General features: G+C 47.6%; 1 protein-coding gene across 2 annotated transcripts in view; it reads right to left on the bottom strand.

The window, feature by feature from the left end:
• LOC121864518 (metabotropic glutamate receptor 6-like) overlaps positions 1–15,446 on the bottom strand; it is a 72,154-nt gene that overhangs the window by 33,225 nt on the left and 23,483 nt on the right. For both annotated transcript variants that reach the window (XM_042363586.1, XM_042363589.1), the window contains exon 2: positions 7,451–7,517. The gene's annotated coding sequence lies outside the window, so the exon portion shown is untranslated. The remainder of the gene's footprint in view (positions 1–7,450; positions 7,518–15,446) is intronic.

Genomic DNA, 15,446 nt, shown 5'->3' with positions numbered 1-15,446 from the left:
ATCATAACCAAACCTGACGCTAACCCAACTCTAACTTAACCTAACCTAATCTAACCTAACAATAACACAACGCTAATCTAACCTAACCTAATCTAACCTAACCTAACCTAACCTAACCTAATCTAACCTAACCTAACCTAATCTAACCTAACCTAACCCATACAGGTAAAATAAGGGTAATTTATCCTCAGGTAAAAATAAACTGAGGGGGAGGGGCAAATCTTCAGGAGATGCCATTACAGAACTTATAAACAGGCGCTGTATGGAACAAGTACAGTACCGGTACAGAACACAGCCTATACCGGTACAGAACACACCTATACCGGTACAGAACACACCTTTACCGGTAATTAACACACCTATACCGGTACAGAACACACCTATACCGGTACAGAACACAGCCTATACCGGTACAGAACACACCTATACCGGTACAGAACGCACCTTTACCGGTACAGAACACACCTTTACCGGTACATAACACAGCCTATACCGGTACAGAACACACCTATACCAGTACATAACACAGCCTATACCGGTACAGAACACACCTATACCGGCACAGAACACACCTTTACCGGTACAAAACACATTTACCGGTACAGAACACACCTATACCGGCAATTAACACACGTATACCTGAAAATTAGGCTAGGTTAGGCTTGGTTAGGTTAGATTAGGTAAGGTTAGGTTAAGGTGGTTAGATTAGATTGGGTTAAGGTTAAGTTAGGTTAAGGTAAGGTTGTTAAGCATAAGGTAAAATTCAGCTAGGGGGTTAATCTTCACTCCCCGTCTAAAATATCCTGAAAACCGTAATTAACGAAAACCATAACACTAACTCAGGTACGGGAGGTAAAGGTAGAGCCTATGAGAGACCCGGTTCACCTGCCTCATTAGTGACGCTACCAGGTGCTCCACTTAATAAGCTCCCCTGAAATGAAACACAGGTAGGTACCAATTCGTGCAGGTAAGGACGTGTTCCGAGTAAAGCCCGTGACCAATAATCTGCCAAGGTGTGGTACACTGGTTATGGGGGGTGAGGGGGGTGAGGGTGAGGGGGAGGTGAGGAGGTGTGGTAACTGGTGAGGGTGGGAGGTTATGATGAGGGTGGTGATGGTGAGATGATGATGATGATGGTGGTAGTGGTGACGTGGTGGTGGTGGTGGTGAGATGAGGGTGGTGATGGTGAGGTGGTGGTGACGACGTTATCCTCTGCTATATAAACTAGTCAACGCCATGATATCCAAAAACATTATGACCACAAGGGCACAGCGAAGTGGTCAATGATCTTCAGGAGGTTCCACACCATTATCCTCCACTTCAAGATAACCAATACACATTTTTCTTAATTTTTTTTTCTCTCAGTATTAAGAAAACGTATCGAATTATTCCTTAAATGTTGTTATATCAAGAAAAATTAATAATAACACAACTACAATATTTGGTTCATAAATTTGACACCAACACAACAATACTGAAGTTAGCGACACACACACACACACACACACACACACACACACACACACACACACACACACACACCTTGTCCTGGTCTTGCTTGCTGGGTGTTGGAATGCGCTCTGTCCCTCACCGCTGTTGGGACTAGGGGTTCGATACCCTCTCAGGTCAGATGTGAGCACTCGGGTGTTTGCTGGCCAGACAGTGTGACCCTCACCTGTAGGAGCTCTGGGTGCCCTCATGTGGTGTACTAACTTGGGCCTCTGGGTGGTGATGGTGATGATGATGATGGTGATGATGATGATGATGATGATGATGATGATGATGACAACAACAATAACAATAATAATAATAATAATAATAATAATAATAATAATAATAATAATAACAATAATAATAATAATAATAATAATAATAATAATAATAATAATGATAATAAATATTCAGTAATATCAAGACAGAAATATACAAATGGTCTGACATGTAAACAAACTATACAGGTATACATACACAGTGGAGGTATACAATTTACAGTATGACAAGTGACATACACACACACACTACAGATGGTACAAGCAGAGGTCAAGTTACAGCTCGATGGTACAAGTGAAGGGTCAAGTTACAGCTCGATGGTACAAGTGAAGGGTCAAGTTACAGCTCGATGGTACAAGTGAAGGGTCAAGTTACAGCTCGATGGTACAAGTGAAGGGTCAAGTTACAGCTCGATGGTACAAGTGAAGGGTCAAGTTACAGCTCGATGGTACAAGTGAAGGGTCAAGTTACAGCTCGATGGTACAAGTGAAGGGTCAAGTTACAGCTCGATGGTACAAGTGAAGGGTCAAGTTACAGCCGCCATATCAGTATCAGATGTACAGAGCATCGAGTGAGTTCTGATACCACCCGTCCCTTGAGTATTAGGTGGTACTCAAGGGGTCACTGCCACGCCCTGATACTGATACCACCTGTCCCTTGAGTATTAGGTGGTACTCAAGGGGTCACTGCCACGCCCTGATACTGATATCACCTGTCCCTTGAGTAGCAGGTGGTACTCAAGGGGTCACTGCCACGCCATGGACTCGAGCCATCAGTGTGAAGAGCCTCACCTGTGTAATAATTACCTGTCTAGTAATTACAGGTAACATTACAGCACAGTAGACGGTGGTATATAAGAGACAGGTGAGGACAGGTGAAGGGTGGTGAAGGTACAGGTGAGGGTACAGGTGAGGACAGGTGAAGGGTGGTGGAGGTACAGGTGAGGGTACAGGTGAAGGGTGGTGGAGGTACAGGTGAGGGTACAGGTGAAGGGTGGTGGAGGTACAGGTGAGGGTACAGGTGAAGGGTGGTGGAGGTACAGGTGAGGGTACAGGTGAAGGGTGGTGGAGGTACAGGTGAGGGTACAGGTGTAGCTGCCACACCTACACCTGTATACCTCGTGCTTGTGTTTCCCAGAAGTGCCCCACCACCTCCTCCTCCACCCCCCCCTCCTTCTCCACCCCCTCCCCTCCCTCTTACCTCCCTCTCACCTCCACCCCTCCCTCCTCACCTCCCCCTCTCTCTGCTCCCTTTGTCTGCTTCAATACTTTTCTGGCCTTCCCCAATATTTTTGTTTTCGTCACGCCCTCATTAAGACCAAGTATTATTGATATTAGTGTGTGTGTGTGTGTGTGTGTGTGTGTGTGTGTGTGTGTGTGTGTGTGTGTGTGTGTGTAACTAACAGCACTGCGACAGGGAGAGTAAAGGAGGGAGACAGAAGGGAGAGAGAGAAAGCAAGGTAGGGAGAGGGGAGGGAGGGGAGGAGGTCAATTGGGTAGAAGCGGACATGGGACAGGGACAAACAGACAGAAAGACAGACAGTCACCTTCACCCACACAACCTTACCTTCCTATAATTAACTGGGACAACCCTGTGTCTCCTCTGACTATCAGCTTTTCTCTCTCCCGCTCTCTACTCTCTCTCTCTCTCTCTTTCTCTCTCTCTCTCTACTCTCTCTTTCTCTCTCTCTCTTTCTTTACTCTCTCTCTCTCTCTCTCTCTCTCTACTCTCTTTCCTTACTCTATCTCTAGGTGCCTTTCTTTACTCTCAGAGCAGAGGTAGGACATAGCAGAGAAGAGTGGGACATGTGAGGGCAGAGTGGGACATGGCAGAAGAAGTGGGACATGGCAGGGCAGTGGGACATGGCCAGAGCAAGTGGGACATGGCAGGGACTTGGGGAAGTGGGGACATGGCAGAGCAGAGTAGGACATGGCAGAGCAGAGTAGGACATGGCAGAGCATAGTAGGACATGGCAGAGCAGAGTAGGACATGGCAGAGCAGAGTAGGACATGGCAGAGCAGAGCAGGACAGAGCAGAGTAGGACATAGCAGAGTTAGGATATGGCAGAGCAGAGCCCTCGTAGTGTAGTGAGGGTGGCAGCCTGTGTGAGTTATGGAAGGACTCACAAAGGACTCACACACCTCCTCCTCCTCCTCCTTCCTCCACCTTCTCTTCTTCCTCCTCCTCCTCTTCCTCCTCCTCCTCCCCCTCCTCTTCCTCCTCCTCCTCCTCTTCTCCTCCTACCTCCAACTTCTCACCTAAAACAAATACAAAAATTAACAACAAAACTCATTTATTTATTGACTGTAGCCCCAGGTACGAGAGTGAGCCAGTGTGACGTGTTGTGACGTTAACTATAGTGAGCCAGTGTGACGTGTTGTGACGTTAACTAAAGTGAGCCAGTGTGACGTGTTGTGACGTTAACTAGTGAGCCAGTGTGACGTGTTGTGACGTTAACTAAAGTGAGCCAGTGAGCGTGTGACGTTAACTATAGTGAGCCAGTGTGACGTGTTGTGACGTGCTATAGTGAGCCAGTGTGACGTGTTGTGACGGTAACTATGGTGACCAGTGTGACGTGTTGTGACGTTAACTATAGTGAGGCCGGTGTGACGTGTTGTGACGGTAGCTATAGTGAGGCCAGTGTGACGTGTTGTGACGTTAACTGCCGTGGCGAGCCAGTGTGACGTGTTGTGACGTTAACTAGTGAGCCAGTGTGACGTGTTGTGACGTTAACTAGTGAGCCAGTGTGACGTGTTGTGACGTTAACTAAAGTGAGCCAGTGTGACGTGTTGTGACGTTAACTAAAGTGAGCCAGTGTGACGTGTTGTGACGTTAACTATAGTGAGCCAGTGTGACGTGTTGTGACGATAACTAGTGAGGCAGTGTGACGTTAACTATAGCGAGCCAGTGTGACGTGAACTAGTGAGCCGAGAACGCAGCAATCTTATTTTTTTTAAAGGATCTAAACTCGAGTTAGGTCAGGTCAGGTCAGGTCAGGTCAGATTAGGTTAGGTTACAATTACGATAGAAGAAAAAAAAATTCTTATCTGGTAGCAAAATCAGCACCGTACCTCCACAGGGTCTAGTGCAGGTGAATGAAAGCAAATTAAGGTCCCGCCAGAGCACAGGTTTGAGGCTATAATTGGCTACCTTTGTTGTGCTCTGCTTAAGTGAACTTGTTAGGTAGAAATTTTATACCCCGAGTTACGAAAAAAATACCTATCGAAAGGATCTCAGAATTGGGGACCTGAATGAGTGGCTGCAGGTGTTGTGAGGGTAGGAGGGGGGGATGGGGGAGGGGGGTGTCTGTGTGGAAGGTGAGGAGGGGGGGAGGGGAGAGTGATGGGAAGGGGTAATGAAAACACCAGTTGACTTAAGTAACCAGAAACACCTTAACGATAATGTAAACAGTAAGGTGTAAACAGAGACGACCCTCAGACTACTTGGGGTCCAGAATCAGAAGAAAAAAGTGACACGACTCACAACCACCACCGCCACTACCACCGCCGCCGCCACCACTACCACCACCACCACCGCCACCACCACCACCACCACCACAAACACACCGCGGGTCCAAACTCCCTAAAAAATCTACCTAAAAAAAACCCACAGATTACTGAGCCTTTTTTTAAGAGATGCCAACGAGTTTTATCCACACACCAAGTTTTATCGAAATTCAGGAATGTTTTGGTTAAGTTGTGGTGTTTACGGTGGACCAGACGGACGGACGGGCGGACGGGCGGGCGGACGGGCGGGCGGACGGACGGACGGACGGACGGACGGACGGACGGACGGACGGACGGACGGGCGGGCGGGCGGGCGGACGGACGGACGGACGGGCGGACGGACGGATGGACGGACGGATGGACGGACGGGCGGGCGGGCGGACGGACGGACGGGCGGACGGGCGGGCGGACGGATGGACGGATAGACAAACAAATGGACGTACATTATTTCCCTGCCCCCAGTTGTTGTCTTCTCTTCACCGGGACTTGAAGGACTAGTTTGGTGAGCGTAGAAACTGTTCAGTGACACACACACACACACACACACACACACACACCTACCTCTGTTTTTTAACGAGGCCAGAAAAGGTGTGGGGCGGACCTCCTCCCTCCCCTAATATGCACTACCTTACATACCTAACCTAACCTAACCTAACCTGCTTAACCCAACCTAACCTAACCTAACCTAACCTAACCAACCCAACCTAACACAGCCTAACTAACCCCCACCCCCAGATAGTGATAGGGTGTTTCATCATCAGAGTAAAACAAGAGTGTGAGGGGGGGAGAGAGGGAGGAGGAGGAGGGGTAGAGGAGGAGGGGTAGAGGAGGGAGGTGAGAGGAGGAGGGGGGAGGAGGGGGAGAGGAGGAGGAGGAGGAGGAGGGGTTACTCTTCAGGTGACTCAATGTGTTGACCTGAGTGACGTTTCAACACACAGGTGATGTAAACAAGTGTGTGTGTGTGTGTGTGTGTGTGTGTGTGTGTGTGAGTGTGTGTGTGTGTGTGTGTGTGTGTGTGTGTGTGTGTGTGTGTGTGTGTGTGAGTTAAAACTGGATCAGTGTGTTAGTTAAAGATGCAACAGTTTGATGATCTGGACTAGTTAGGGGTAATCAGGTTTTCATTCAAGCGGGTTACCTCAAGACACACACACACAAACAAACACACACACACACACGCAACACCCTTCTCTTCCTCTCACACACACGCAACTCATACACACACACACTCTCTCTCTCTCTCTCTCTCTCTCTCTCTCTCTCTCTCTCTCTCTCTCTCATCCGTATTCGCCGTTGTTACTTCGGATCTGAGACTCAACAGAAGAAATGGAGAAAGAAAGTTAAAGAACAAAAGTGAGAACAGAAAAAGAGACAAAACAAAACAACAGTAAACAGACAAAACAAAACAACAGTAAACAGAAGAAAGAAGATAAAAAAAAAGCGAGACAGAACAACAGAGAGAAGATACGAACGGAATAAATGAAGTAGGAAGGAAAACAAAGAATGAATGAAGATGAAGTTTGCCTCAACATTACGTCTTGGTTAGGTTAGGTTAAGGTGGGTTGGGTTAGGTTAGGTTAGGTTAGGTTGGGTTAGGTTAGGTTGGGTTGGGTTAGGTTAGGTTGGGTTAGGTTAGGTTAGGTTGGGTTAGGTTTGGTTAGGTTGGGTTAGGTTAGGTTAGGTTGGGTTGGGTTAGGTTAAGTTGGGTTAGGTCAGGTTAAGTGACATTTGCCCTACCATTAAGTGCAGGTAAATAAGGTAGACATAAACACAAGCACCTGGTAATTAAACTGGACCGAGGTGTTTATGAGGTGAGGCTGTGTACATAATCCCAGATCGATACACAGAGTCCTCTTCAAGTTATCGTCTGGACACGAATAGTTTTCACAGACAGACGGACGGACGGACATACACTCGTGATAATGATTACCTTGCTATACTTTATTCCGTAGAGAGAGCATATCTCCCACACCATAACAGTAACTCAGTATAGTATGACAAGAGGAACCGTTCATTCCCTCACTCACCTTCCCTGGTAACTGGTGTAGTAATGCGGTGACAAGCCAAGCGTCCTCACCTCTCACTGTCTGCTGCCCCTCTCCACCCCCCCCCCCCACCCACCCCACTCCACTCCCTCTCTTTTTGAATTCACTCACCCAAGCACAAGATTCACCCACCTCGATAAGACGCAAACTGGCAACCCTCCACGTCGTCCGGCAGCGCCACTCGCCCGCAGCGGCCAATCTGAGAAGCATGAAATGTCAACATGATGATGGTGTTTAGCTGAAGAGTGTGGTGGTGATGGTGGTGGTAACTGGTGGTGATGGTGGTGGTAACTGGTGGTGGTAACAGTGGTGATAATGAATAAAAAATAGATTACAAATTGGTAGACAACGACAGTGATAATGTATAAAAATAATAAATTGATGGATAAACACAAATATCATGCATGTAAAGAATTAAATACAGACGTACAAAAACATACACAGACACACAGACACACATTCACAGGTAAACACGCAATTCTTGACACACACACACACACACACAGATACAAGGAACCACTGCCTCAGATCTGTAGTGTTAATGATAAGTTGTGGATCACTGGAGCAAAGCCTGACCCACACCCTCTGTACGGCACCATCCAGCCGTGAAACACACACACACACACACACACACAGTCAGAAATGAGAACAAGGAAACGAAGATCAAACACAACACAAATCATCGTACTCAAGGGTTAAGTCATCGTACTCAAGGGTTAAGTCATTGTACTCAAGGGTTAAGTCATCGTACTCAAGGGTTAAGTCATTGTACTCAAGGGTTAAGTCATCGTACTCAAGGGTTAAGTCATTGTACTCAAGGGTTAAGTCATCGTACTCAAGGGTTAAGTCATTGTACTCAAGGGTTAAGTCATCGTACTCAAGGGTTAAGTCACTGTACTCAAGGGTTAAGTCATTGTACTCAAGGGTTAAGTCACTGTACTCAAGGGGTTAAGTCATCGTACTCGAGGGTTAAGTCATCGTACTCAAGGGTTAAGACATTGTACTCAAGGGTTTAAGTCATCGTACTCAAGGGTTAAGTGACGTCATGCAGCTTTTTGGGGACAAGCAGTGAAGACTAAAAATAACTCCAGGATCACCTGAAGCTTTTTCACCCCAGCTTATTTTACCTAAAGCTTAACCACCCTTACACTATTGTGGGGGGTTAGGATTGGTTAGTATTAGGTTAGGTTAGTGTTAGGTTAGGTTAGTATTAGGTTAGGTTAGGGTTAGGTTAGGTTAGGTTAGGGTTAGGTTAGGTTAGTATTAGGTTAGGTTAGGTTAGGTTAGGTTAGGGTTAGGTTAGGGTTAGGTTAGCATTAAGGTGGCTAATCCCCAGGTAAAATAAGCTGGGATGACAACACGAAGCTTTAGAAAACTGGCCAGCATAATATTATTTTCACCGTGTATAAACCTCAAGCCATCATTATCTTTAACACCAAGCACAACAGATAAAAATCCCCTTCTCAAGTGTCATAAATACATACTAACGACCCTCAGAGGTAGTTACGTGTGTGTCTAAAGAGGTAGTTTGATCTCGTTTAAGGATACAGGTGATTCAACAGCTTGGCTCATTAAACACCGAGTGCATATTTGTTAATCGATGCTATTGGTTGGTGGTATAAAACGGGCGCTATTTTTTACTGCTCAGGGGCTACGGAGATATTAATATTTACTTTTTCGACCAATTGATTTTTTTTATTCACATTACAATATTAAATTTTTTCTCGTTTTTATTCACATTGCTAATAATATTTTTGGGGAATGTGCAGTTCGATCAAAATGTAACCTAACTTAATCCAACTTAACCTAATCTAACCTTCCCTTCTGATTTACTTTACCATCTGTAAGGGAGAGAGAGAGGAATGTATGGTCACTTATAAACGCTCGACTTGAGGTAAAAGTTGATGCGCTTTCTACCACCGCACCTTGTTTACCTGCGCCAGTGATCCAGTGCTCAAGGTAAGTGTGTGTGTGTGTGTGTGTGTGTGTGTGTATTAGACAAAACATAATGGAGTTGAGGTTAGGTTAGGTTACATCACGTTAGGTTAGGTTATCATCAAGGTGAACTAACTAAACTAGGGGGGGGGCTAATCTCCAGGTGATCTATTCAGTAAAACCTTTGAAAATCTGACCATAACTAACACTATAGGCTGATGGGTCGACCTCTCCTCATAAACCCACAATAAAGAGAAGGATAATCAGTGCAGGTCCTGAGGAAGGGGCGGGCAGGGGCAGGGCAGGGCGGAGGTTGATGTCCGCATTACTTCACTGAGGCAAGTCCTTCTAGCATCGTAGGTGAGACTATAGTAACAAATAAGGTGGGGTGGGGTGGGGTGGGGTGGGTGGGGTGGTGTGGGTGGGGTGGGGTGGGGTGGGGTGGGGTGGTGTGGGGGTGGGGTGGGGTGGGGTGGGGTTGGGGTGGGGTAGGGTGGTGTGGGTGGTGTGGGGCGGGGTGGTGTGGTGTGGGGTGGGGTGGGGTGGTGTGGGGTGGGGTGGTGTGTGGGGTGGGGTGTGGGTGGTGTGGGGTGGGGTGGGGTGGTGTGGGGTGGGTTGGGGTGGGGTGGGGTGGTGTGGGGTGGTGTGGGGGGGGTGGTGTGGAGTGGTGTGGGGTGGTGTAGGTGGGGGTGGGGTGGTGTGGGATGGTGTGGGGTGGAGTGGTGTGGGATGGTGTGGGGTGGGGTGGGGGTGGTGTGGGGTGGGGTGGGGTGGGGTGGGGTGGGGTGTGGTGTGGGGTGGGGGTGGTGTGGGGGTGGGGTGGGGTGGTGTGGGGTGGGGTGGGGTGGGGTGGGGTGGGGTGGTGTGGTTGTGGTGTGGTGTGGGGTGGTGTGGTGTGGGGAGGTGGGGTGTGGTGGGGTTTTAACTTGTCGACTGTTAAGAACTATCGCTGCACACACACACACACACAATCATATCACCATAGCTTTTCATGTTATCTTTTAGACGTGTGTGTACGTGCTCTCTACATGTGTACGTCTTGTCTACATGTGTAGACACGCTCAGACACCATACTAACTTATACACACTCAAACACCATACTAACTCCTTCCTGACTTAATGGTTCACTATCAGTTTATTACGATCTAGCATAATCGGTTCTGTTCACTATATCCTTGACCATGAATTGCGTGCGTGTGTGTGTGTGTGTGTGTGACTCACTCACCTGCAGCTGGCGGCGTCACGTACAACAAACCGGGTGTGATGAAGAGGGTTATGGCGTGTGTGCGTGATCCTAACACTTATATAATAATACTCTGCCACACTTCCTTCACCCTGTCTGCCACACTTCCTTCACCCTGTCTGCCACACTTCCTTCACCCTGTCTGCCCTTCCTTCACCTGTCTGCCACACTTCCTTCACCCTGTCTGCCACCTTCCTTCACCCTGTCTGCCACACTTCCTTCACCCTGTCTGCCACACTTCCTTCCCCTGTCTGCCACTTCCTTCACCCTGTCTGCCACACTTCCTTCACCCTGTCTGCCACTTACTTCACTGTCTGCCACACTTCCTTCACCCTGTCTGCCACACTTCCTTCACCCTGTCTGCCACACTTCCTTCACCCTGTCTGCCACACTTACTTCACCCTGTCTGCCACTTACTTCACCCTGTCTGCCACACTTCACCCTGTCTGCCACTTCCTTCACCCCTGTCTGCACTTACTTCACCCTGTCTGCCACACTTCCTTCACCCTGTCTGCCACACTTCCTCACCCTGTCTGCCACACTTCCTTCACCCTGTCTGCCACACTTCCTTCACCCTGTCTGCCTCCTCACTTCACCCTGTCTGCCACACTTCATCCCTGTCTGCCACACTTCCTTCACCCTGTCTGCCACACTTACTTCACCCCTGTCTGCCCACACTTCCCTTCACCCTGTCTGCCACACTTCCTTCACCCTGTCTGCCACACTTCCTTCACCCTGTCTGCCACACTTCCTTCACCTGTCTGCCTCACTCACTTCACCCTGTCTGCCACACTTCCTTCACCCTGTCTGCCCCACTTCACCCTGTCTGCCACACTTACTTCACCCTGTCTGCCACTTCCTTCACCCTGTCTGCCACACTTCCTTCACCCCTGTCTGCCACACTTCCTTCACCCTGTCTGCCACACTTCCTTCACCCTGTCTGCCACACTTCCTTCACCCTGTCTGCCACACTTCCTTCACCCTGTCTGCCACACTTACTTCACCCTGTCTGCCACGGTTCCTTCACCCTGGCACACTAACCTGACATAAACCAACCTAACTTAACCTAACCAGACTTACCATAAACTAACCCAACCTAACCTAACCTTTAATTAATTTCTGTATTATATTTTAAACAACATGACATCACGCGCTCCGACCAATCATAACCTGGCTGCTGGGTGCTCTCTAGCTGGAAAACGGCATAGTGTGGATGGATAGGGGCCGGGTCACCTGTCTCCACTCCAGTTAATTTCGTCTAAAGATTAACCATCCTAACACTATTTGGAGAGGTTAGGTTAGGTTAAATTTGACTAGGTTGCATTAGGTTAGGTTAAATTTGGCTAGGTTGCATGGGTTAGGTTAAATTTGGCTAGGTTGCTTTAGGTTAGGTTAAAATTGGCTAGGTTGCATTAGGTTAGGTTAAAATTGGCTAGGTTGCTGTTAGGTTAGGTTAAATTTGGCTAGGTTGCATTAGGTTAGGTTAAATTTGGCTAGGTTGCGTTAGGTTAGGTAAGGTTAAAATTGGCTAGGTTAGGTTAGTGGTCAATATTTAGCGTGAAATAAACTGTGGAGGAGATTCTTCAGGTGATCTGGTGGGGGGTGTGGGGGTGAGGTGGGGGCAACAGTTTGACAATGACGGTAGGACGCGGGCGAAGAAACAAGTGAGAGGTGTCGGGCGCACGGGTGGATGGGTGGGCGGGCGTGTTTGCCGTTACTGTGGGTGGGGCTCCTACGCGGTTTCTTTGTGGGCGGCAAATTGTGTGCGCGGACCTGATCCACCTCTCTCGCCCACCACAACACCCCAAAAAACCTGTCATGGTGGCTTCAGGTACAGTCGCCTGCATTTGTACCTAATACAGTGAGACGTGGCACCTATGTGTTTGTTTACATCATATCAAAACTCCCGGAATGGCCCCTAAGGAACCTCACAATAGTAGCCAGACTAAAGAGGGGTAAATAAGTATCCCACAGTGGTGCCACATCTCACAAAACACCCCAGCCACTGTAGTTGGTATAAGTGCCACCGATTGTACAAGTGACGATCAAATCTCTCCGATGACTCGGTATTATAAAAATTCCTCTCTTATTGTTATGACTCAGATGAATAGTCAGTCTCTGGGTCATTATAAGAGCATAAAAAAATAAGGAGTCTGCAATAGGCCGGTTGGTCTGTGCATGGCAGCTCCTGTCGAGAGTTACTACCACTCTCTATCATCCATGAATCTATCTACCTCCTTTTGAAACTTTCCAGAGTTCCCGCACTTACTACAAAGTTGCTAAGCTTGTTCCACTCGTCCACCACCCTATTTGTGAACCAGTTCCTTCCTATCTCCCTCTAAACCTAAACTTATCCAACTTAAAGCCGTTGCTCTGAGTCCTATCCTGCTCGGATATTATGAGAACTTTATCTATATCCCCTTTATTGATTCCTTTCACCCACTTGGATCACCTGTAGATTAACTCCCATCAGTTTATTTCACGTTGGAGGGTTAGATTAGGTTATGGTAACAATAAGTTAGGTTAGATTTAGTTACCATTAGCCATTAGGTAAAACACACACCACCCATCCACCCACCCACCCATCCACCCACCCACCCACAACACACACCATCCACCCACCCACCCACACACACACACACACACACACACACACACACACACACACACTCTATAACTACAAGCTGTTGTAACCTGCCAAAGCTTATCTCTACAACCTCTCTTTATAACAGTTGTACACGAGTCAACAACTCCTCACCTCGCTCTGGTCAACTGGGACTGTACCACTCTATCAGTACAGTTGGCGTGATGTTCAAGTGATGTTCAACCAGGGTGTGAGTGATCGTGAACATGACAACAGCAGAATCTTCCCAACGCGAGGACCACACTGAGCCAGGGGGGTGTATTTTGTTTTCTCTTGTGTTTAAGTTGAGGAGGTAGAGAGAGGAGAGGAAGAGGATGAGAGGGGGAAGGGAAGAGGAGGAAGGAGAAGGAAGGAAGAGGGGGAAGGGAGGGATGGAGGAGGAAAGGAAGAAAGGAAGAGGAGGGGAGAGGAAGGGAAGGAGAAGGAGGGAGGGGGGTTTGATGAAGAAGAAATTGTTGCATATAATCATGTATGTGTGTGTGTGTGTGTGTGTGTGTGTGTGTGTGTGTGTGTGTGTGTGTGTGTGTGTGTGTATGGTGTGTGTGGGTGCGTTAGGTGGGAGGAACGACACCCGGCGGTACACAGGAAACACACATCAACTGCCCAAGGGGAAGGTCCATTACTGTGCCATCATCTTCAACAAACACAGGATACACCTACTAACATTGTCTAGAAGAGAGAGAGAGAGGAGGAAAAAGTGGAGAATGAACAACAAAAGAACAAGAAGAAGAACAAATGAAGGAGAGTACCATGGAGAATGAACAACAAAAGAACAAAAAAGAAAGAACAAATGAAGGAAGAACCGAGAGAGAGAGAAGGAAAATAATATACAGAAGAAACAGAAGAAAGAAAATGTAAAATACCCTTCAATTATCCAACTAAACACCAATACATTTTCATGATACTCGATAAAGAAAATCAAGTTACATAGACTAACAAACAAACACAGACAGGATAAAAGGGATAACAGCCGAATTATCCCCCCCCCCCACCATCATCCACCCCCCACTACAATTTTCGGAGGGGGGTGGGGGGATCTAAGTGGGTCTTCCCCCTCCCTCCCCCCTCAACACCACATAAACAATAACAAGAATTAAAATGTGGGAACCTATATCTTGACTGACGACTCAAACAGGTGTGCACAGGTAAGCAATATGTGTGTGTGTGTGTGTGTGTGTGTGTTTGTGTGTGTGTGTGTGTGTGTGTGTGTGTGTGTGTGTGTGTGTGTGTGTGTGTGTGTGTGTGTGTGTTTGTCATTCTTCCCATGCCTTCTCTTCATCATTCTCTCTTTGTTTTATCATCACTACTCCCTTATCTTATACATTCACTCATCCAGTCATAGCAAAACAAATAGAAATTGAGATGCCTATTTAACGACAGTAACGAGGAATTCTATTAACGACTCTACTGGAAATAAGTATCAGGAGGGCTTTGTTGATCACCTGAGGACTAATTGGCTGTTTGTTCATTGTTTGTGTACCTGTATTGTCTAGGTGCATTGTATAGCTGCCTGTGTTATCTATATGCATGTTGAACCAATTGAAATCTTTTATGAGGATTGTACTGAACATTCTCTCTCTCTCTCTCTCTCTCTCTCTCTCTCTCTCTCTCTCTCTATGGATGAACAGACTGACAGACAAACAGGTATACACTAATACCAATATCCCCCCCCTCTCCTCCTCACACCTCGTCTATCAGGGGCATAATAAAAATAAAGACGCCTTAAATACAATATATTCTAACAATCAAACAAATTACTTTATAAAAACAATATGGCTTCCTAAACAACTCCCCGCAGCCCCACAAGTCACTGACACAAAATGGATACCTCATATTTCTGGTCCATATTGTTTATTCTTGAATGATCTGTTAATCCCCCCGTACATTAACTTCTATCACACGTGGTTTATTTTTTTGGAGTTAATTTTCGCCTCTGGAAGCTCCGTCACAGCCTCGGGTAGTGCTCACAAGGCCACTCACTATCCCGTATAGAATAGCCTTGGTGGTGGTGGGGTGTGGTGGGGTGTGGTCGTGGTAGAGGGTGGGGTGTGGTGGTGGTGGTGGGTGGTGGGGGTGTGGTCGAGGGGTGGGGTGTAGTCCCGAGGGAGTGAGGTGTGGTCGTGGTGGGCGGTGGTAGAGGAGGGATAGGGTGTGGTGGTGGTGGGTGGTGGTAGGGAGTAGGGTGTGGTCGTGATAGAGGTGTGGTGGTGGTGAGTAGGGTGCGTGAGGTGGTGGTGGTGGTAGGAGGTGGGGTGTGTGTGAGAGGTGGTGTCTGGTCTGGTTACCTGCCCTAGGTCCAGCCACCC

This window comes from Homarus americanus, unplaced genomic scaffold (assembly GCF_018991925.1).
Source record: "Homarus americanus isolate GMGI-L3 unplaced genomic scaffold, GMGI_Hamer_2.0 scaffold25860, whole genome shotgun sequence".
NCBI lineage: Eukaryota > Metazoa > Arthropoda > Malacostraca > Decapoda > Nephropidae > Homarus > Homarus americanus.
Note: the sequence above shows the minus strand (reverse complement) of the source record. Positions and strands in the feature narration are given on the sequence as shown.